Source organism: Trichomycterus rosablanca, chromosome 11 (genome assembly GCF_030014385.1).
Source record: "Trichomycterus rosablanca isolate fTriRos1 chromosome 11, fTriRos1.hap1, whole genome shotgun sequence".
NCBI lineage: Eukaryota > Metazoa > Chordata > Actinopteri > Siluriformes > Trichomycteridae > Trichomycterus > Trichomycterus rosablanca.
Genome location: NC_085998.1, coordinates 16,522,835 through 16,543,430, shown reverse-complemented (window position 1 = coordinate 16,543,430; position 20,596 = coordinate 16,522,835). Strand labels below are relative to the sequence as shown.

The 20,596-nt window shown below is 41.1% G+C and overlaps 1 protein-coding gene across 1 annotated transcript in view; it reads right to left on the bottom strand.

Annotated features, from left to right (window-relative positions):
- gse1b (Gse1 coiled-coil protein b) overlaps window positions 1–19,004 on the bottom strand; it is a 78,177-nt gene extending 59,173 nt beyond the window's left edge. Inside the window, exon 1 of the mRNA XM_063005203.1 lies at window positions 18,933–19,004. The gene's annotated coding sequence lies outside the window, so the exon portion shown is untranslated. The remainder of the gene's footprint in view (window positions 1–18,932) is intronic.
- Window positions 19,005–20,596: the final 1,592 nt, after the last annotated feature.

The following is a 20,596-nucleotide window of genomic DNA, read 5'->3' as shown; positions in this document are numbered from 1 at the left end:
AAAAAAAAAAAAACATTTTAAAAAGCTAAATGACCTCCTCACTTAGGTCAGTCTAATCATTTTAGTGTTTTAAATGGGATCATCATATATTGTGTACCTCTGCTTATACGTACATACCAGTGGCGGCTGCTGGTCTTTCAAAGAGGGGAAGCTCATTGTCGGCTTACATCATAAAATGTGTCAATTTCTTTACACATAAATGCTGCCCTCTGTTCCTTTTAAAGAAAATGGCCTGAAATGGGTTGCAGCAGTTTGTCTTTCGACTTCACTCGCAAAATCCGCGATGGGACTGAAGCTCCTAGTGATTAAGTGACTAATAAAGTGTATTGCTTTGGCAATACGAATGTCCCTATTTGTCATGCCAATAAAGCTTCTTTTGAGTTTGAGTTTGAGAAGTGACGGTGTAGCGCTCAAACGAGCTGTCAATCAAAACGGGATTCAGCCTTTCCACTGATCCTCCAATCATCTTGCAGAAGCTCAGCGTCCAGACCCGCCCACAGCCCCATTCACGCCCAGAGACGCTCAGCGTCCGGGGGCGGGACAAAATCGAGGCATTTATCCAATGACCGGCGAGTTTCGGAGCATTAAAAAAAAAACCTCAACGCAGTCCCACAGAAGTGAAGAGACGCTCGGCTTCTGTGGGCAAATGCATTGACGCTACGGGAATGTATGAGTTAAGTTAAGGAAATCGAGTCGATTTGTGATAAGTAGCTGATTCTGAACGAACTCGTCTTCGAGATGAACGTGTTCTAACGCATTTGTAGTCAATGAAATGTTAACACAACTGTACATATTTGACCATTTAATTTTGGACATTTTAGGGGAAGCTGAGCTTCCCTTGCAGTCTTAGAGAAATCGCCACTGGTACATACTGTACATACATTGGTCACTGAATACTGTACATACATACATGCACATGTCCATACATTTTCTATATATTGCCTGTATGAAGTCTCACAGTTTGTATATTTTTGTGTTTATTTTCCTTATGTGTATCCACATACTTGCCAATAAATGTGATTCTGATTCTGATCAGATCATCCAGTCAGCAGTACCAGCTGAACTCTGCGTGATTCCTCACATGGCATTACAGCACATGGCCTTAAAAACACAGTGATCTTTTGCCTGAATGAAAAATTATTATTATTATTTATGGACGTGCTATAATAAGAACTTCAGTTCATCTTGATTGTAAACAGTGGCACCCATGTTCCAGCAGCTAATTTATAGCAGATCCGTTCTAGAACGTTAACATCAAGTGATTAATAACATATCTTTATTCTATTTGTGCATTTTGCTCCCTTGCACAATTTAGTCATATTACTTCCCTTATTGTAACTTCCTTTGCTGCTACAGACCCCTCACCCTGACCATGAAGACCCACAGACTATCACACATCCCGTCTGATTTACCAACCTCAAATATAAATGCAGCAGCAATAAGGGACCCGCTCAAACATCCCACTTAGACAATTGTGCCTGTGTGGATCCCGGCCGCACGGGTGGGGAATGGAACCCAGGCTCTTCTTGCTGTGAGGCGACAGCACTACCCACTGCGTCACCGTCCAGCCTCATTATCGTTTATGTTAATCACATATGCTACAGATGCAGTAAACAGACATTAAGTTAGGAAACATCAAAGTATTTCCTTTAAAGATTGTTTACACTTAAAGGATGGGAAAAAAATCATAGTGGTGTGTGTGTGTGTGTGTGTGTTGCTCAGAGGCAGGATGTGTGTGCTTCATCATTACAGCCTAGGCCTGAATCCAGCTCCATTAAAGAGCCACAGCAGACAGCAGGGGAACCATTACAGCCCAGAGCCCATCTCATCCACCTACAGTATTTTGCTTTTTTCACACCACACACACACACAAACCTCAGATGTTGCTTGACTTTCACACTCCTGATGCACTCTACTGGCTAAAGATTAGCATTACATTACTACACATAATGACTAAATTGCACACAAATGGCAAAAAGCCTTAGAGACAATCAGGCAAAAGTGGTCAAAAACCACAATCAAAAGGACCAAAAGAGAAACCCACGTACCCCGTGTACCTGTCTGGCAGAGGACAAAGCAAAACGTAGGGAGGTCTACTCTTCAAAAAAGCCTGAATCACACAGATCACAATCATCCATCTTTTACTCTTGCTTATTGTTTTTTCCCATCCCTTTTGTTGTTCGTATTCACCAGCAGCTCTTTCTGCAGTCCCGTTTTGTTCTTTCCTCCTATATTACACTAAAACAACGTTTCTCCCTCAGATCAGGAACATCTTAGAATTCTTTGTCCACAAGAATTGACTCTTGCTGGGGATCCGAACGAAGACGATGCACTGACGGACAGCGCACACCAACACACAGTAACGCTGATTTCAAATTATGGATGTTGATGTCATCCAGATGACCACTGACTGACAAAATGTCAGTACATATTTGAAATAGTGGAGCTGCAGACATCACAGAGATTAGCGACATATACAGAGCGCCAGTGTTGTGATGAAAGCTGACTTCGCATGCACCACAGCAAATGTTTATGACCCGGGGATGCACCTCTACAACCAGATGCATCCAAGAAAAATAGAACTAGAGTGGAATATGGAACTATTATGCATTTAATTCATAAGCAGGGAATGATTATTAGTATGACACCTTTGTTATGGAACAGCTTGCCACTTTTTATTAAGATGCCCCCCACAACTGACAGTTTTAAATCCAACCTAAAGACCTATTTATTAACAGGCGTTTGGGTTTTAGCCTAGGTTAATTTTCATATACTTATACAGTGTATCACAAAAGTGAGTACACCCCTCACATTTCTGCAAATATTTTATTATATCTTTTCATGGGACAACACTATAGAAATAAAACTTGGATATAACTTAGAGTAGTCAGTGTACAGCTTGTATAGCAGTGTAGATTTACTGTCTTCTGAAAATAACTCAACACACAGCCATTCATGTCTAAATGGCTGGCAACATAAGTGAGTACACCCCACAGTGAACATGTCCAAATTGTGCCCAAAGTGTCAATATTTTGTGTGACCACCATTATTATCCAGCACTGCCTTAACCCTCCTGGGCATGGAATTCACCAGAGCTACACAGGTTGCTACTGGAATCCTCTTCCACTCCTCCATGATGACATCACGGAGCTGGTGGATGTTAGACACCTTGAACTCCTCCACCTTCCACTTGAGGATGCGCCACAGGTGCTCAATTGGGTTTAGTCCATCACCTTTACCTTCAGCTTCCTCAGCAAGGCAGTTGTCATCTTGGAGGTTGTGTTTGGGGTCGTTATCCTGTTGGAAAACTGCCATGAGGCCCAGTTTTCGAAGGGAGGGGATCATGCTCTGTTTCAGAATGTCACAGTACATGTTGGAATTCATGTTTCCCTCAATGAACTGCAGCTCCCCAGTGCCAGCAACACTCATGCAGCCCAAGACCATGATGCTACCACCACCATGCTTGACTGTAGGCAAGATACAGTTGTCTTGGTACTTCTCATCAGGGCGCCGCCACACATGCTGGACACCATCTGAGCCAAACAAGTTTATCTTGGTCTCGTCAGACCACAGGGCATTCCCGTAATCCATGTTCTTGGACTGCTTGTCTTCAGCAAACTGTTTGCGGGCTTTCTTGTGCGTTAGCTTCCTTCTGGGATGACGACCATGCAGACCGAGTTGATGCAGTGAGCGGCGTATGGTCTGAGCACTGACAGGCTGACCTCCCACGTCTTCAACCTCTGCAGCAATGCTGGCAGCATTCATGTGTCTATTTTTTAAAGCCAACCTCTGGATATGACGCCGAACACGTGGACTCAACTTCTTTGGTCGACCATGGCGAAGCCTGTTCCGAGTGGAACCTGTCCTGGAAAACCGCTGTATGACCTTGGCCACCATGCTGTAGCTCAGTTTCAGGGTGTTAGCAATCTTCTTATAGCCCAGGCCATCTTTGTGGAGAGCAACAATTCTATTTCTCACATCCTCAGAGAGTTCTTTGCCATGAGGTGCCATGTTGAATATCCAGTGGCCAGTATGAGAGAATTGTACCCAAAACACCAAATTTAACAGCCCTGCTCCCCATTTACACCTGGGACCTTGACACATGACACCAGGGAGGGACAACGACACATTTGGGCACAATTTGGACATGTTCACTGTGGGGTGTACTCACTTATGTTGCCAGCTATTTAGACATTAATGGCTGTGTGTTGAGTTATTTTCAGAAGACAGTAAATCTACACTGCTATACAAGCTGTACACTGACTACTCTAAGTTATATCCAAGTTTCATGTCTATAGTGTTGTCCCATGAAAAGATATAATGAAATATTTGCAGAAATGTGAGGGGTGTACTCACTTTTGTGATACACTGTATATTTATTCTGCTGTATGTCTTTTATTACTATTTTATGTAATTAATTTATTTTATCATTATTCTGATTTTATCGTACAGCACCTTGGATGACACTCGATGTCTTTGAAGGTGCTTTATAAATAAACAGGACTTGATTTGACTTGACTTTGACCAGATGGAGAACAAACACTGCATGTGTGGATGTGTGTATTGTCATTTTTCAACAAATAATATGAATCACTTTGGTCATAAGGTTTAATACAAAAAATCTTGAAAAAGTTTCCAACTTTTATATTTTCGGTTGGAAATGGTGATGGTGGGAGGAGTAGTAATTGGTCGTGTCTGAGAGACTGAGAGAGAGCTTAGAATCCGGATTTAGCAACATCTGATTTCCACCTTTTTGGACCGCTCAAAGAAGCTTTAAGGGAAAGAAGATTTTCATGTGATGATGATGTGAAAGCAGCGGTGCATCAGTGGCTACACGCTCAACCAAAAACATTTTGCTGATGGCATTAAGAAATTGGTACGACGCTGGGAAAAATGCATGGGAAGGTGACTATGTAGAAAAGTGGTGTCATTTGTTTTTGAAATTCTTAATAAATACAGTTTAAAAAAAGTGTGGAAACTTTTTGAAGAACCCTCGTATAAAGGTAACACAATGACCTATGTGCAAAGCTTTAAACATCACATCTAAAACTCCTAATCACAAGTGAAGTGAGATAATATATGCGCCATATTCAAAACCCAACAACAATACATGTTTTAAAGTGGTTTCGTTAAAAAAAACATGAACCATAAACAGTAATACAGAAAATTACACACTGCACGATCTGCAGTGGGACAAACTGAAAATTGTCCTGTTGTTGCTACTACCATAGTTTACAGTTACCGTGGTTTATTTGCTCTCAGCATCTGGTGCAGAATGTCATCATAGCCTCACCTTAAGTGAACTATTTTAATAAAACCCGTGTATAGCACATTAGGTACAGCTGAGATGGTTCTGGATTTGAATGTGTACCCGAGTGTACTGTGCAATAAAATGCTATTTAAATGGTACTGAATGTTAAACAGCCACTGATCCTGGTATTTAAATTTACACTAATGTGCTACTTTACTGTATGTTAGCCAGGGCCGGCGCTAGGGGGGGGGCTGAGGGGGGCATTGCCCCCCCAAATTGTGTCTTTGCCCCCCCAAGCACAATGCAAGCAACGGCTATTTTTAAAATGATCTCTGAACCAATCACAAAAATGCATTTTGTTTTACAGTGTGAAGATATTTCCTTGCTTATTCCTGATTGGCTCTTTGAGTTATATAAAAATCGGCAGACTGCCCCAAACAGTTCAGTTCGGCAGTATATGTTCTGTTAGTGTGAGCGAGAGGCAGGTATACTGGTAAACACTTTTTTTTTACAGAATTAGTATTCTTTTGTTTTCTTTATATTTTAATTTCCCAATAATATAAATATTCTCACTCATTCCTATTTCCACGTTTGAATATTCTCAGTCTGTGTGTAGGTACATTTGTCAGCTTTGACTTAAATTTGTATTAAAGCCTTTCAAGAAATAGAGTTGTTCTATTAGTAATGGCAATTTAATTAAGGGGGCGTATTAAAATGAAATACAATTAGATAATCTTTTTTCTCCATTTACATAATCAACATGTATTTTTTAATCATTGGGTTTTAAGTTTAAGTTCGAAAACATGCATTTTTATTTATTTACAGTGTATCACAAAAGTGAGTACACCCCTCACATTTCTGCAAATATTGTATTATATCTTTTCATGGGACAACACTATAGAACTAAAACTTGGATATAACTTAGAGTAGTCAGTGTACAACTTGTATAGCAGTGTAGATTTACTGTCTTCTGAAAATAACTCAACACACAGCCATTCATGTCTAAATGGCTGGCAACATAAGTGAGTACACCCCACAGTGAACATGTCCAAATTGTGCCCAAAGTGTCAATATTTTGTGTGACCACCATTATTATCCAGCACTGCCTTAACCCTCCTGGGCATGGAATTCACCAGAGCTGCACAGGTTGCTACTGGAATCCTCTTCCACTCCTCCATGATGACATCACGGAGCTGGTGGATGTTAGACACCTTGAACTCCTCCACCTTCCACTTGAGGATGCGCCACAGGTGCTCAATTGGGTTTAGTCCATCACCTTTACCTTCAGCTTCCTCAGCAAGGCAGTTGTCATCTTGGAGGTTGTGTTTGGGGTCGTTATCCTGTTGGAAAACTGCCACGAGGCCCAGTTTTCGAAGGGAGGGGATCATGCTCTGTTTCAGAATGTCACTGTACATGTTGGAATTCATGTTTCCCTCAATGAACTGCAGCTCCCCAGTGCCAGCAACACTCATGCAGCCCAAGACCATGATGCTACCACCACCATGCTTGACTGTAGGCAAGATACAGTTGTCTTGGTACTTCTCACCAGGGCGCCGCCACACATGCTGGACACCATCTGAGCCAAACGAGTTTATCTTGGTCTCGTCAGACCACAGGGCATTCCAGTAATCCATGTTCTTGGACTGCTTGTCTTCAGCAAACTGTTTGCGGGCTTTCTTGTGCGTCAGCTTCCTTCTGGGATGACGACCATGCAGACCGAGTTGATGCAGTGTGCGGCGTATGGTCTGAGCACTGACAGGCTGACCTCCCACGTCTTCAACCTCTGCAGCAATGCTGGCAGCACTCATGTGTCTATTTTTTAAAGCCAACCTCTGGATATGACGCCGAACACGTGGACTCAACTTCTTTGGTCGACCCTGGCGAAGCCTGTTCCGAGTGGAACCTGTCCTGGAAAACCGCTGTATGACCTTGGCCACCATGCTGTAGCTCAGTTTCAGGGTGTTAGCAATCTTCTTATAGCCCAGGCCATCTTTGTGGAGAGCAACAATTCTATTTCTTACATCCTCAGAGAGTTCTTTGCCATGAGGTGCCATGTTGAATATCCAGTGGCCAGTATGAGAGAATTGTACCCAAAACACCAAATTTAACAGCCCTGCTCCCCATTTACACCTGGGACCTTGACACATGACACCAGGGAGGGACAACGACACATTTGGGCACAATTTGGACATGTTCACTGTGGGGTGTACTCACTTATGTTGCCAGCCATTTAGACATTAATGGCTGTGTGTTGAGTTATTTTCAGAAGACAGTAAATCTACACTGCTATACAAGCTGTACACTGACTACTCTAAGTTATATCCAAGTTTCATGTCTATAGTGTTGTCCCATGAAAAGATATAATGAAATATTTGCAGAAATGTGAGGGGTGTACTCACTTTTGTGATACACTGTACCTCATACATCACTTTAAGCCAGTATCAATAGCTTGGCTGTCATCATTCATGCACAAATCAAGCCTTGAATATATTTCTGGCTTCAAAAACATGACTATCAACATGCCCCCTCATTAGGTTTTACTGCCCCCCCAAGCAAAGCAGTCCAGAACCGGGGCTGATGTTAGCTACATGTAGAGGTTTTAAAAGTATTAAATAAAGCTACGTTAACGGTTAAACTGTAGACGATGATTAGGTTATCAATAAATGAATTAGCTACCAATAGTAATGCCACATCATCATATGACCATAAAGTACAATGAAACAGAATTGTGGATTTAACTTTTTCTGTAATCAATATTATACTATCTTGTTGCTTCATTTTTAACCACCACTGTATGCATCTGTAAGAAAAGTCAAAAGGCTGCATGTGAAATAACATGATGTTTTTGGCCTCTACATTAGGTGATTAGTAATAGGCTTAAATTGCTGCATTCCAAAACGAACTCTCTAATGTACAACAGCCAGAAATACATTCACATTAGGACACTCGGCAAATGTTTTCTTTCAAAGTGTATCACAAATGATCCAGGATACAATCCAAGCAACTGAAGGTTAGGGGAATTGCTATGGGTCCACCAATGGTCTCAACTTTTTCATTAGCAGTCCAGTACCTTAACTGCTGAGCCAACTGTACATCATAAATGTGTGTTGACATGGTTGGGGTGATAATTACCATCAAACATAGTTTGAAATCAGTGAAATTAAATAGCTCCAAGTGCCTTGAGCAGGAGCTTTTACTTCAACCCTACTGAACTCCTTGGGATGAATTTGGTGATCGCGAGCAAGGCCTTTGCAAGGTCCAATGTCAGTGCCTGACCTCACAAATATTTTACTCACAAATTTCCAGACACCCAAAGCATAAAACTTTTAAATAATGTTTTTAATAGATGTCCAACAAGTGCAAGGTCAGATGTCCACATAAATTGGGCCATACAGTAAATTATTAAATTAGTACAGTATTAGAGGAGTATTTTAGTACTATAGCTATCAATGGTAAATTAAATTGTCACTTGAATTTATTCATCTTCAGTAGCTAAATCAGCCTGATCACTATCACTAGATCATTAGTCTTGTCATCGTAGGTCCAATGTCTATCCAAGAAACACTGGGTACAAGGTGAGAACACTTTGCACACATTTATCCATTTGTTTACACTCACATTTATTTAATTTTGTACCTCATTTATAAAAATTAAAATTAAGAACGTCTGATATAAAGATCATCGGGCTCTATAAACATCCTGTATTTAATTAAAGTATTAGTATTATTATCATGCGGTGGCGATAAGTTATGATCATGCCCAGCTGGAGGATGTGAGGTGGGCCGTGCCAACGGGCAGTAAACGGGTGATGAATTTGCTCTGAGAGAGAGAAAGACGGAGAGAGAGAGTGCACCATGTGCAAGCTCCTTTCTCCCCTCAAGTTTAACAGCATCCTCAGCTGCATGCCGCCAGCCTCCAGCTGCCTCTTTCAGAACAGTTAACTAATGCGCGGGTAATTACAGTCTGTTCCAGAATAGTTCTTTCTCCCTCTTCCTCTCTCCAGACATGACTGAGAGCTGCATATTGGCCTTTGTGGGTGAGGGTTGGGTCTTGAGAGTGAATGTGAAGACGATTGTATATACATTTTGGATAAACACAGAGGGAACAGACTTTATGGCAATGAGTTCTATCAGCATTACATAAGATAATATGCTTCTGACTGACACAACACCAAAAAGCTCACCTCATCAACCGCTGACCATGGGTTTGAGCTCCAATAACACCTGAAAGCTACCTAGGTGGCAGAGATGGCATTCCTGTCTCCCCCCATTACACAAGCAATGCCATCCAATCATGGCTGACTGTAAGCATTGACCTGCCCAATGAAACCGCATACCTCACAAAGAGGTAATAGCTGGTAATAGCTTTTTCCTCCTCATCCTCGTCCTCCTCCCTCTCTCTTCTACTTCCCCGAGTCTTGGAGGTGCACATGACATGGTGGTCTCTCGCATTAACGGTTCAAGAGCCATTGCTAATCAGAGCTCTGGTGCTGCCTGTGGTTTGCTAATTTTGCTAATTGCCGCTCCCTGCACTCTGCCAGAGCCGGGGTTTACGTAGTCCCTGCCACACACACACACACACACACACACTCAAATGCCCCAATTACAACCTAATAGTCTGTCTGCCTAAGACAGAGAAGAGGAAAAGAATCATGAATGGGGGAAGTATGTACTTTGGAGGAAAGTGTGTGTGTGTGTGTGTGTGTGTGTGTGTGTGTGAGATAAATAGCTGTTGGTGGTTCACACATGCTGAGCGTCTCTATGACCACACTCTAGTGGCATGACTAAAAGATAGGAGCTTATGGTTAAGACCTGGCAATGTGCACTAATTAAAGTTAGCTCAATAAAGTAAGAAGGCAATATGAGGCATTATGGGTAGTGCAATTATTGAGGAGTAATTCTTTATTTTCAGTAACTGAATCATCTTGTTTTGGGTCAAAACCAAAGCTGACGCCAAAGCTCATGCTGGAAACACACTGGAAGGAACTCGTAATGTATGTATGTATGCACTCTTTTACAGTAACAACTAGTGGCAGTTTAACATAGCCAATCTACCTTTTCATTTACTAATTCTTTAATAGCCCTTCGTCCAGATCAGGGTTGTGGTGGGATTGGAGCCCATCCTATTAAAAAAAACTCTGGGCAAAGTGAGAAAACTCCTAAGACATTTACATTTTTGGCATTTAGCAGACGCTTTAATCCAAAGTTACTTACAGTACTGTGACAGTAACTTGTCTAAAAAATTAAGGGTTAAGGGCCTTGCTCAAGGGTCCAACAGTGGCAACCTGGCAGTAGTGGGGCTAGGACCATTTTAATTAATAGTCCAGTACCTTACCCGCTGGATTACAACTGCCCTACATGGTACTAGTCCATCACAGAACAAGGCATCGCTTACTTAGTTACTCACACATACCTACGGGTCTTATGAGTATTTAATCCATGCTGAGTGCCACCTTTGTGCTGCTTTGTATAACGAGTGAACCGTTAAACAGTTAAAACTTCAAAGCAACAGAAAAAATTGCATTAAAATATAGATCTGCTAAGCCAGCCTGTCCTGAATCTAAACAAACAAGCAAAACAAGTCAGCAATTAAACTTTCCCTTGCAAACAAAGACACACACCTTATGACATTTGGCATCTGGTTGTAGCATTTTGGTGCACAAAATAACAAAGGCTTATTCCTGCTTTTAACCATCTGACAACGTGTGGGAGTGTGGGAGGTTGCGTGAGCGTTAATGCTGGTGTGTCTATGTGGTTAATGCTTAAAAAAACATCAGGGTGTGATCGTTGAGTAATACATACTGGTTTGAGTCTGCTGATTTGAGCTGAAGTGTGTGTAGGTCCCTCAAAGGCCAGCTTCTTGAAGAACACTTTTCGGATACTCTTTTTAACCATTTCCCCCCAGTGTGGTTGCTGCCAATTCCTTCCAACTAGCTTAGTTTCCTAAGCTCTATTACATAATAGCTACCAACCTGGAAGAGTGATGGTGAGGCATGTAAGTATAATTATGAAAACAGGAAAGAGGGGTTGTAAGTAGAGATGGGACGATCGATCGGCTACGAATCGGTATCGGCCGATTTTTAATCAAAATATGCTATCGGTGATCGGCCGATATTTCCTAAGAGTAGCCGATCCGATCGTGTGATATATAAAGACCATGTTAAGTTAACAGCTCAGTGGATTGATCCAGACTTTGAGCTACGAAGCGCCACATCACCATTCATCAACCATCGTACAGAAACCACAGTGAAAGCTCTTCATGACCTAAAATAACATCATTAACGTTGTGCATCATACATACGATGTAATTTTGCTGATCGTAATATTTACTTTAAAAAGATAATTCAACCCGGTCACATCTGAGTCGATTCTATCAGCACGTTATATAAACTCCTGGTTCACTTTGGTAAATCGTAACCGGTTCTTACTTGTGATGTAGATGAGAACAGAAAACGTTACAGAGCCAATCAGAGGCAAAAGTTTATTCATTAGCAAATTCGTTAGTTCAGGATCATCTGCTGAACTTTTAGGATCAGAAAACTTTTAGCTCCTTAGACGGAACGAGTCTGACTCGGTTACAGATCTGTGGTAATAGCAGTTTAATTAAGCTTTTTAATGTAAGTAGTAGTTGTTAGTTCTGAAGTAGTTGGTGTTTATTTAAAACCCACGACATTTAATTAATAACAGTAAACACGGAGAGATAACCGAGAAGAGAAACTTACGCTTCACATAAAACGAATCAACTCATGAATCAATGAATCACTTATAGCGATACTGTGAACAAAGCGTCTCTTCTAAAGGCACAAACACACACACACACACACACACACACACACACACACACACACACACACGCACACACACGCGCGCGCGCTGCTCCGGTTTATCTTCACTGTGAGGCTCTTTTTAAGTTTATTTATTTTATTTACTGCTAAACCTACCCCCCCCCCCCGATCGGTACATCTCTAGTTGTAATGTCTGTTTGTTTTAATAGGGTTTACCCAGTGGTGCCATATACCTCAAGAGGTACAGTTTATGACTGGTGCATTTTTGTTTAACAGGCATAATAATTTGTTTAGCTCAAATACATTTAAGCTCATGACCCAAGTGCTGGAATTTGGATTGATCTGTGATAGTCACAAAGAAAATGTTCAGTTATCAATATTTTACTTTCATCCTAAAAAAGAAAGGATGATTAAAATAATGACTACAATAAAAGAAAAGCATACAGACAAACAATTCTAAACCCTACTGATTCTGTTTGGATTTTAAACCGTTTGACCACTAGAGCTAACAAGATACACTTAATCAGCCGAAGGCCTGTCAGTCTGAGACATGCAAAGCCTGCTACCGTTTCATTTCAAACTGGAGCTCAATCAACATCATTAATCAACGTCAAGACTGGCTAGTGTCAATCTCATTAATACCAAAGAAACAAAACCAATCTGTCCCACCCATGTTACTGTTAGCAAACTCAAGACCCTATTACACCGATCAGCCATAACATTAAAACCACCTCCTTATTTCTACACTCACTGTCCATTTAATCAGCTCCACTTACCACATAGAAGCACTTTGTACTTCTACAATTACTGACTGTTGTCCATCTGTTTCTCTGCATGCTTTGTTAGCCCCCTTTCATGCTGTTCTTCAATGGTCAGGACTCTCCCAGGACCACTACAGAGCAGGTATTATTTGGGTGGTGGGTCATTTTCAGCACTGCAGTGACACTGACATGGTGGTGGTGTGTTAGTGAGTATTGTGCTGGTATGAGTGGATAAGACACAGCAATGCTGATGGAGTTTTTAAACACCTCACTGTCACTGCTGGACTGAGAATAGTCCACCAACCAAAATTATCCAGCCAACAGCACCCTGTGGGCAGCGTCCTGTGACAACTAATGAAGCAATAAAAGAGCGATCGTCTCAGACTTTACATCTACAAGGTGGTCTAATAGAGTGGACAGTGAGTGGACACAATATTTAAAAACTCCAGCAGCGCTGCTGTGTCTGATCCACTCATGCCAGCACAACACACACTAAAACACCACCACCATGTCATTGTCACTGCAGTGCTGAGAATGATCCACTACCTAAATAATACCTGCTCTGCGGTGGTCCTGTGGGGGTCCCGACCATTGAAGAACAGGGTGAAAGCAGGCTAAAAAGGTATGTAGAGAAACCACAAAGTGCTTCTATGTGGTAGGTGGAGCTGATACAATGGACAGTGAGTGTAGAAACAAGGAGGTGGTTTTAATGTTATGGCTGATCAGTGTATACATGTGTACAGTGTGTGGATACTGTGGGTTTAATTAGTGCTGGTAACTAACATGATTTTTCTCTTCTTTCTTACTTCCTTACTAAGTAAATGTAGCACTTTTAACAGAACCTCAGCATTCTGATACTTTGCAAAAATGGTAAGGACGGTGAAATACTATTGGCATATGAAACACCGGGATGTAATGTGTAATTTGCACCAGGACAACACTGCAGAGAGCGAGGACAAACTGCACTGAAAAGTGCTGGCATTCCTGCTGAATGAGCTGTAATTGATACATTAGACTTTAATGGTAGCTGGCCCAAGTTTTCTCTCTCTTTCTCTCACTCTCACACACCGTGTGTCTTGCACTCATGCTAAGGTGCTACCTAAAACACACAATATACAAACAAAAACATACACGATGAACAAATGTTTTCTGCCAAAAGTTTGTGGACTCAGCTGTGTTCCTACGTACTAGAGGGTGATAAGACCGATCATGGGTGAGTGTGTTGCAGTGTGTGTGTGTGCCTCTTATCTTCAACTCCAGTGTTGCTCGAGCTACGTTTGTTTAGCCACTGCTTATCAGCTACAGAGGGATTAGGCTGAGCAACTGTCAAACACTCTTGTTGCCTTTCTCAATGCCCTCATTCAGGCCTGGCTCTGGTGCCGTACTGTGAACCACACTTTATAAACACACACACACACTTACACACTTTTTTAGGCCAGCAGTTTACACGCACAATCACCAGACACCTATTATAGTTAACCAGAAGCACAAAATTGGTTTTAGCAATACTGATTTTACAGAAGCCTAAAACATGCAAATATGCCCTCTGTCTATAAACCTGCTGACAAGTTCCAGATGCAGTTGCTGCTGTGGGTTTGTTAATTTATTATTGCGATAGTATGATAAATACAAATATTTTTGGTGAACCTGGTGGTCTAAATGTCCAGTAGTAGCAAATTAGAATTCCTGTTTATGTGTGTGAGGATCAGTGACTACAAAAGTTAGCTCCTGCTACAAGCAAAATGGATCTGTTACCAGTTGAAGAGCCTAGTGGTAGCAAAACAAGAGGTTTTCAAAGGTTTACCCATACAGCATTGGAGAGTTTGTTTTCAGGTTCTGGCCTCTGAATGCGCCTGCACGTTAAGACCTATTTAGGTTCATGGTAAGGATCATTGCACGCCCTTTGCTTTGGTTGTTTGCCCTTCTGCCAGGTCATTTGCATATTGTGCCGAGCCCCTGTATTTAGGAGAGGGCGGGTAGGCAAATCAGAGTCTCTCCTGTGATAGCTTAGGATGTGAATTTGAGATAACACAATGTGTAACCGACACTCGTGTGGGCGGGTGTGTGCGTGTTGCTGGAGGAAGAGCTACCTCTGCCTGTCTTTCCAGTTTGTGGCCACAGTTGGTGGCTGTGTCTAGAGGAGTTGTAAGGTATCACCAAACACACCACCCCGAGAGGGCACTATCTCTCACAATGAACTGGACACAGACAAACACACAAAGCTGGGGTAAAGTAGGGGGATGGGAAACCAGTGTACGAGTACACTGGGGGGGATTTTATCAGTTGAGCTTCAGAAGACAACACAAAAGAAGACATGAGGAAGTTCAGGCTCACCTCTTGGTAATTTCTAAACTAATCTTGTGTTGACTGATGTAATTGTCACAGTGGTGCTGACTAATTATCAAGCAATGCTTAAGGTGTGAATTTCTAGCTAACATTAGCTTAGCATTGGTATTAGGAAGTGGGAATACCAGACCCTCCCCCATCTTCAGCAGAAAAGCCACTAAAAGGGGTAGAAGGGAGAGATGCACTAAAGGACTTCGCTGTCCACAATTTGCAGTCTGCAGACAGGTGGCTTTATGATGCATTTGCACAGCTGCTCTGCTACTTCCTGTTTATCATGGGCAGGCATCAGTCAACAGACAGGAAAGACCTGGTGTAGAAGCCTCAACAGAATGCCTGTCTAGAGCAAAAGCATCTGAAAAATGCCACAGATTTAGTTGTTACCAGAGTCAAAAAGTAAGGAGCAAGAGATGCTTGATTGGACACCAAAGTCCAAGATTAAAGAGTAAACATTAGATCAAAACCCTGTACTAAACTGCTAATCTTTGCACTTTCATACATAAGAAAGGAAGCCACTGTTTTTAATACTAGTCAAATACAGTCGCTGTAAAGGCAAATGTCTTATTTAAACACATGCAAACTCGGGGCAGAGCAAAGGTTGTGTATGCGTGTTTGCAATAAGGCTCTAATAGAAGTCTTTACAAGCATTTGGTTATGATAAGAACGTGTAGAAATGGTTTTTTTAGATGGAGAATGTAAACAATCAAGATTAAATGACAACTTTCTTTCAACCTGACAATTTGTATACCAGGGTTGTCATAGTTATGCCAATTTTTTTCAGAATGTCAGAATGCATGAGTATATATTTGCTTACTGCTTTTAAGCAATTGATCATATCCATTATTAAAAAAAACTTCAGGTTTTGTATTCAAAATAATCTCTTTATCACATCTGTAGTGAGTGAATAAGTATCACAGACAATTTTAACACGTTCCTGTACTGCTAGCTGAGAAGAGACTATTTTTCTAGAGGAAAGAATCTGTAATTATGTGTCACTGAAGTATTTAGGTTGGTTTCATTATAAACAGATGCCACAAAACCAGTAAAGTCAGTAAAGTGTAATGAACCAGGACAACATTTTATTCATTTAGACCTACACAAGAACAGACATAATCGTGTCTGTTTTACATAAAGACATTTATTAAGCACCCATGTTAGCATCCAATGGAGGCATTTTATATGGTCTTGGATTCACTGTTTCTTTACACCTTCTCTAGGATTGGTGCTATCCATGCTTCATATAACACAGAGTTACATTGCTAATATATTTAACCACAGAATTCTTCCTTTCAAATGTTCCTGTTTAAAAAGATTCATTATACAGAAGTGGAGGTTAATTGGTCATTAATTAAGAATGTAATGATCCCTGCAAATTCAATGTTTTGCTGATTGTCTTTTAATAAGTCACAGTCACATGCTCTACAGGGAACTTACTTTAGCATGTTTTAATCTATATTTACTGTTTAGCTAAGGCATTTAAATAGAAATAAATTATGCTATATGGAAATCATTGAGTGTGTTATGTGTACTTAATTGTCATGTTTTAACCCTCTATATGCAAGTTTTCCACATAGAGGACAGTGGCGGTTCTAGACCATGTGAGGTGGGGGGGCAGGCAGGGGCCAGAGGCTATGTTAGAGGGGCCAATTACTTCCTGCCCAAATGTGCATTGTGGGCATTAAGAGGAAACAGTCGATATTCAATAGAATTCAACATTTTCTTGAGTTTGATGTAAACAGATCAACAAAGAATCACCATTTAAGGTATTTGCTCTGCTTAAATGTCATTTATTCAGTCCTTTTCTTTTTCATATTCAATTTGAGTCACATATACTGTATTCCTAGGGGGGCCGTAGGGGGGGCCAAGCTGGTTGTCACAGGGGCACTGGCCCCCACTGCCCCCCCCCCCCCCCCCCCCTGATAGAGGATGTTTTAACTTTATTATTATGAAACCATTAAACCATAAACCATTATTACGAAAGATCCCTTTTAAATAGGAGTTCATAATGCTAACTTTCCTACAATGTGCAGACCAGTGTAAACAAAGATGTTTGTACATGTAGTATGGCAGCTCTGCCCCATAATGCACCACTTTGTCTAGATTTGAACCCCAAGCTCTGTACTTTGAAACTGTTCATTTGTAATTCCCTGCAAAAAGATGTTTGGCCTAAATGCTTCTTAACTGTACCAAGACTGTCCCCTTAGATTTTAGACTCACTGGATCTAAAATACTGTTTAAACAAACACTTCGGGCGACACGGTGGCTCAGTGGGGTAGCACTGTCGCGTCAGAGCAAGAAGGTCCTGGGTGCGATCCCTAGTTGGGGCTTTGTGTGGAGTTTGCATGTTCTCCCCGTGTCTGTGTGGGTTTCCTCCGGAAGCTCTGGTTTCCTCCCACAGTCCACAGACATGCAAGTGAGGTGAATTGGAGATACTAAATTGTATGACTGTTTCTGTTATGAATGTAACCAATGTGTGAAAAACATGACGTTAAAATCTTAATAAATAAATGAACACTTAAGACACATCTGTATATATCAGCCTTTGTAAATGTACAGTTTTGTGAGTGAATTTTACATTTGTATTGTTGTGAAGCACTTTATACAAGAAAGGTGCTACACAAACAAATGTTTACTTAATAACTGCTTTAGTTTTGCATTTTCAGTTTGACTATGTAGGTTTCTGTTCTTTTTTCTTGGTAATCACAGTAATTTAATGAGCTTTAACAGATAATACAAGTGAATGAAATCTTCTCGTTTAGCTTTGAGTGCTATACTGCTTGCGCGAGCCAATCAAATCTCGCGATGATTCATTTCGCGGGTTACCGGGCAAAACGAACAAGTTTGTCGGCATTCAGCTATACAGCAAGTTTACCTCAGAGCAAAAAGAAAACTTTAACGCGTGTAGCACACGATTTATTTCACTTTATTCTTTTAAAAGAGTACAAAGTGTGTAAAGTTAACATAAGGAGTATTTTTATATCGCGGTCAATGACCCTGAGTGACCGGGCTAAGCGTTTAAAGGAGAGTCAGACCGACTGAAGATTCTCAGTGGTCGAGTCAGTGAGGTGAGGAGCTTGAGAATTAGCCTAGGCTAAGTTTTAAAAAGCTCAGGTAACTGGTTTAGAGAGCAAAATAGCTAAAGAGCAAATAATCAGCGCATGCGCCGTTTAAATATTATTTTAAGTTTTATTACTTCATTAATGCTTCTATATGTTAGCCTGTTTGTTGTTAGGAATACAATGCTTAATTGTATACAGCAGGGCGCTTTGCTTTGTTTGTTTTGGCAGGTCATTCAGGTTTAAACCAACTTGTCAAACCTTAAACAAAACCAAGACGTTTCTATAATGTTTAACATCGACAGTAGTGACTGCAGACTGGCACATTTAAACCGAACTGGTACGAAACCGAGGATGCGTCTTACACAGCATACTACTTTTCCAAGTAGTATAAGTAGTCCACTATACCAATAGAGTACCAATAGCGCCTATACATACTGTGTAGTATGTTAGTATGCGATTCGGAGCGCACTCTAAGAATGACTGCCTCCAGAATATTTCTGCATTAGATTCATACAAAGAAATCAAAGCAAATTTACCATAAACAAGTCGTTCTATCAGAAAAGTTGTAAAAATCAGAAATATTATGTACACCGATTTACATTTTCCCATGATGTGGTCCGCGTTAAACACACTCTACTCAGCGCAGAGCTCACACACACACAGCGCTCCTTCACCGAGCGCTCCGCTTACATTCATTCTCATTCCTGCTGAACATAAATACACACAGAACTCACCGCTAATGGAAGAAAAAGTCCTGTTCTAGTTTATAAATCCGATCAGGGGTAAGCACAAGTATCCATTGTTCCTTTCTCACACACACAAACACAGAGGTTGGTGCGGCAAGCTGGTACTTTGTTGACACGGCTGAAGCAGCTCCGACTCAAAGCGCAGCCGGCTGCGGTCCCACTGAGGGGCGGGGCTACTCGCCTCGAAGGGGGGCAACGGGGGGCAGAAGCACCTGCTCAAGCTCCAAAGCCACGCCCACTGAAGTTAAAGCGACCGCATGTCGTTACAAAGGGGGTCAAAGGAACAAAAAGGTTAAATTTTTGAAATGATTGAAATGAAAAAAAAGAAAAGAAAGAAATTTACTACACCATCAGATAAAAGCCATACTACACATATGTGGGTATTAACTGATATGATTAAAATCTCTATATTTGTGACTTTTGTGTCTAAACACACACACACACACACACACAATAATAATAGTAGGAATTAGAGATGCATGAGTGCCGATACTAGTATCGGGTATTTTCCCGATACCGCGCTCATTAACTCGTACTCGCAAACGAGGTTCCGATACTAAACATCCGATACCGTGTAGCCTACCTAGTGCACGTTGCTGCGTTAACGCAGGGATTTTCAACCTGTGGGGCGCGAGTGCCTGACCGGGGGGCGCGACATTGCGAGATTTTTTTACTTCTAAAACTAAAGCAATTCATTTTTCACCCACGGGAGACAGATTGAATTATTCTCACTGACCACGCTCACACGCACGTTTAATGTTATTTAGTTCCGTTTGAAAAAAAAAAACCCTTCAAAATAGAGCTAACAGCGAAGATAACCGGTTCAATACTCTGTTCACAGTGTCGATACAAGTGATTCAGGAGTCGACTCATTTTAAGCTTCTTTTCTCAGTCATCTCTCCGTGTTTACTGTTATAATGAATGTTGCGGTTGTAAATAAACACCAAATACTACAGAACATTGTGTGTGACTCGCTTACATTATAAAGCTCAGGCTTAATTATACTGGTTATTACCACAGAGCGGGAGCCGACTCAGAGTCGTTTACGATTTACCGAGGTGAACCACGAATGTATGTGCTGATAGAATCGGCTCAGATGGGATCGGACTGTATTATCCTTTTAAAGTAAATATTTCAATCAGCAGAATCGCATCGCATGTATGATGTGCACAACGTTAATTACGTGCGTTTATTAATGAGCTTGTCAGAAGCTTTCTCAATGATGTCTGTGCGGTGTTTTTTTTTTTTTTTTACAATTAGTGATGGCAACCCAAGCAACAGTTCCACTGCACTATTTTACACTAAATACTACACTATTCCATAATGCTCCAGATTGCATCATTCTAAATAGGTATCGGTATCGGTATCGGCGAGTACTAAAATACATGTACTTGTACTCGTACTCGGTTGGGAAAAAATGGTATTGATGCATCCCTAGTAGGAATACAACTTGGGCTGCCTGGCAAACCACTGCAGGGAATCACATACTCAATTTCAACCCCGATCACCAGGACCTTTGCTGTGTGGCAACCAACTACCTGGTATGTCACAATGCCACCCTATGCTATATAGTGCTGACCTAATATGAGGAATACTTTACACTTTATGAAAAATAGACAATCAATAAACAGCTTAAATATATAAAATCTATC